This window comes from Meleagris gallopavo, chromosome 26, assembly GCF_000146605.3.
Source record: "Meleagris gallopavo isolate NT-WF06-2002-E0010 breed Aviagen turkey brand Nicholas breeding stock chromosome 26, Turkey_5.1, whole genome shotgun sequence".
In the NCBI taxonomy this organism is placed as follows: domain Eukaryota; kingdom Metazoa; phylum Chordata; class Aves; order Galliformes; family Phasianidae; genus Meleagris; species Meleagris gallopavo.
In genome coordinates, this window is record NC_015036.2 from 3,644,374 (window position 1) to 3,647,634 (window position 3,261).

At 50.3% G+C, this 3,261-nt stretch overlaps 1 protein-coding gene across 3 annotated transcripts in view; it reads right to left on the reverse strand.

The window, feature by feature from the left end:
- TBCEL (tubulin folding cofactor E like) overlaps window positions 1-202 on the reverse strand; it is a 20,236-nt gene extending 20,034 nt beyond the window's left edge. Inside the window, exon 1 of one of the 3 annotated variants that reach the window (XM_003212682.4) lies at window positions 97-202. The gene's annotated coding sequence lies outside the window, so the exon portion shown is untranslated. The other 2 variants (XM_019623028.2, XM_010723656.3) reach the window with 2 other exon arrangements.
- Between the last annotated feature and the right edge of the window lie 3,059 nt (window positions 203-3,261).

The window sequence follows — 3,261 nt, forward strand, 5'->3', positions numbered from 1 at the left end:
CCTCACCCCCTCCACGCCCCCGCTCCTTCAGTCCCTCCGTGCCCGGACCGCGGTTCCCATCGCCCGCTTCTCACGGTTCCTCCGCCCCGCTCTCACCCAGGCCCGGCGGCCGCGTCCCGCATCGACCCGGAAACAGCTCGGTAGCAACCAAACATCACGTGACTGCCCCCCGTCACGTGAGCGGGGCCGGGTCGGTCGCCATGGAAACGGAGATGCTGCCCCGCGGCTGCTCCTCCCGCACCGCTGTGGTGACGTCAGACGAGGGGCGGGGGGGGGGGCAGGCTGTGCCCTCAGCCCGGGCCTCATCCCAGCGCGGCCCCGGGAGCAGCCATCATGGAATCATAGATCGGCTGGGCTGGGTAGGACCTGGAGGCATTCAAAGCCAGGCTGGATGTGGCTCTGGGCAGCCTGGTCTGCTGGTTGGTGACCCTGCACACAGCAGGGTTGGAACTGGATGAGCACTGTGGTCCTTTGCAACCCAGGCCGTTCTGTGGCTCTGTGATGCTTGGTGTCACCTCCCAGCACCCTGGGTCTGCCTTGCTCCTTATGAGACTTTGCCCATTTCTCACCTGAGGTGCCACCTCATCCTTGCCAGGATGACACAACAAATACCAAACATCCTGCACAGCCCAGCACTGCGCTGCAGCTCTGCACAGGAAGCCTCGGCTATCCGTTTCCCAGACATTTGTGGAGAACGACTTGTTTACATCCTCACCCAGTGCCAGCTTATGAAAGATTCCCATTGCTGCTCTGCATCCCGGGGCCAGCCGTAGCACTGCGAGGAGGGGTCGGAGCTCAGGCAGATATCACACATCTCCTCATGGCTGTGCCCAGCCAACCTGCCAGCACCGAGATGTGTGCATGCCCTGATTTCCCTTTAGCACATTAAAAAAAAAAGCCCTTTGCTGTTCTTTCTTATTACCCTGTTGACACAACATTGGTTTTGCTTTGTTCCCAGGCAGGCCAGCAGAAATGAACATTGCCTCGCTAGCGTTCCTGTAAAAAACGTCTCCCCACACGCCCTGAATGGCTTATTTGGTTCTTTTTATACATTCCAGGGAGAGCTTTGTCTCCATTTGGTTTTCCTTTCCCCACCACTTCTCGTATCTGTTTCAGGGAGATAAAGAACTCCATTGCATTTAGAGCCTACACTCTTTTTTCTAACAATCCTCACTTTTCTTTTTTTTTTTTATTTTTGCACAGCTTACCTGTGCTATTTAGTTGCTAGAAGGAAGAAAGAACATACTTCAGCTGGCAACCTGCACCAGCAGGCTACATTTTAATTTTAAATAGGCTGTAGGTGCTGCTTTCTATAGTTACAGATTAACTGGATATAACAGCCGTCTGTGTGAGCCTCGCTCAGTCAGTGCTGGAAGTGTGAGAAAGTGACCGGTGCATTAATTAAAGACAGTGTTAATGGGGACAGTACAACTCGGGGACCTGTTAGCACAATATAGTCTTTCACCTCAAGGTGCCAGTTTGAATACAGCCCTGGCTAGCTCCAATGGGATGCTCTTATCTGTTGGATGCCCCATTGTCTGGGGGAACTGAGTTTGATGGGTCTCAATCTACTCCTCCTCAGAGGGTGAGTATCTCCTTCCAAAGCCTTTACAGCCCCAGTGACCTCCCTGGCAGGCTCCCCCGTTCCCACAGCCATCTCCCCTAGGGTTAAGCAGGCCATGGGAACCAGAGTCACCTCCCAGAAGGGGATGCTGACAGCGGTTCTCATTGACACTGCAGCCACAGAACGAGGACAAGGCAGGAGAGCACTCAGCCCAGTGGGATCCTTGTGAGGTGACAGAGCCATCAAAGCCCCATTTGGGTATTATCATACTTTTAGAGCTAGACTTGAGAAACCTGAACGGGAAAACCATCCCCAATAGTTCAGTACGTTCTGGTCACAATCCTTTTCTCATTACTTTATGCTTCCCATGTGCCACCAATAAACATCACTCCTATCAAGAGAGTCATGTCTGAGCTGGTTCTGGAGCTTGTGCACCACAAGGGAACCCGTTAACATCCAGAATACAAGCCACACACTCCCCTCATTTCACTCCTGTCTCAGCTGGAGCAGAAACATCAGGCAAAAATAAACACGCGTGCTCTTCAAAATTACCCACAAGGAAGATTCGGACGTGGTCTGTGTTAAAACAAAATGAATTATTAGTCATAACAATAGTTTGAAAAACAAACTTCCTTGTAGTCTGATGTGCCTAACCCATGGATTCCCTGGCTAACAGCATCCAGCATCTCTCGCCATGCCCAGGGAAGCACACATGGGGACACACCGAGAGCACCGCATTGCCCGTGATTGCAGCTAATGCAGTGCTGGACGGAGCCTTCAGCAGCCTCTGCCCTCATCGGAATGATTTTCCCTCTCTTTTAAATCACCAGAGGTTTTTAGGGGAGGATCGGAGGAGAGAATTTGAAACATACGCAATTTTCTCCTTTTCTGCCGCTTTTTGATCCTTTTGCTTATGGGTTTGGCAACTGCAGCTTTCTTCATCCTCAGAGATTATTCTTCAATTCCTCAAAGAGTCTTCAATTTTCTCACAAATCTCTCTTCCTTTCACTTAATTTAAACATTTTTGGCCAATTTCATGATTTAATAATGAGAAATAAAATTGGAGATTTAATAAGTGTCGAGAGAAGACCTTTCATTTCAGCCGGGGATTAAGAAGGAGCTAAAGGTGCGAATCCCCTTCTCCTGTCCTGAGCTGCAATGTGTGAAAGAGCCCAATCCTGCGCAGTGCTGAGTGCTCAGTGCTCCCACTGAGGTCGGGCACATCCCATATACACAAAGCTCAGTGCAGATTTGGGCCCTGTAAAACACAGCGTGAGCACATAAATCCACCGCAGTGCTGTCTCGTGGATGTCTTGCTAATAACTTTAAAGCCCGACTTCATTTAGCTCTACCTGCAGCAGATCAACTCCGAGCAGCTCCTCGCCGCGCCATTAATTTAAGGTAACAATTCACTTAGATCTTTGGTTCTGCATAAGTGCTTCCCAAAATCACATCTTCGCTCTCTGTCAATTATTTGTGACTAACACACCTTGAAGTTACCTCTTAGAGCAAACATCGCCCTGCTGCCGTAATTCTAAAAGACCATCGGTGGCCAAAAGATAGGAGCGACGCCCCAGAGACTCAGCCTGCAAATTCAGATGTAAAAAATAAGGAATAAATCAGTGCCGGTGCAGCCTGAGGATCAATTGGATTTTTATCATTTGGGAATTGCTGGCCGTGTTCGCAGGACCAAATGG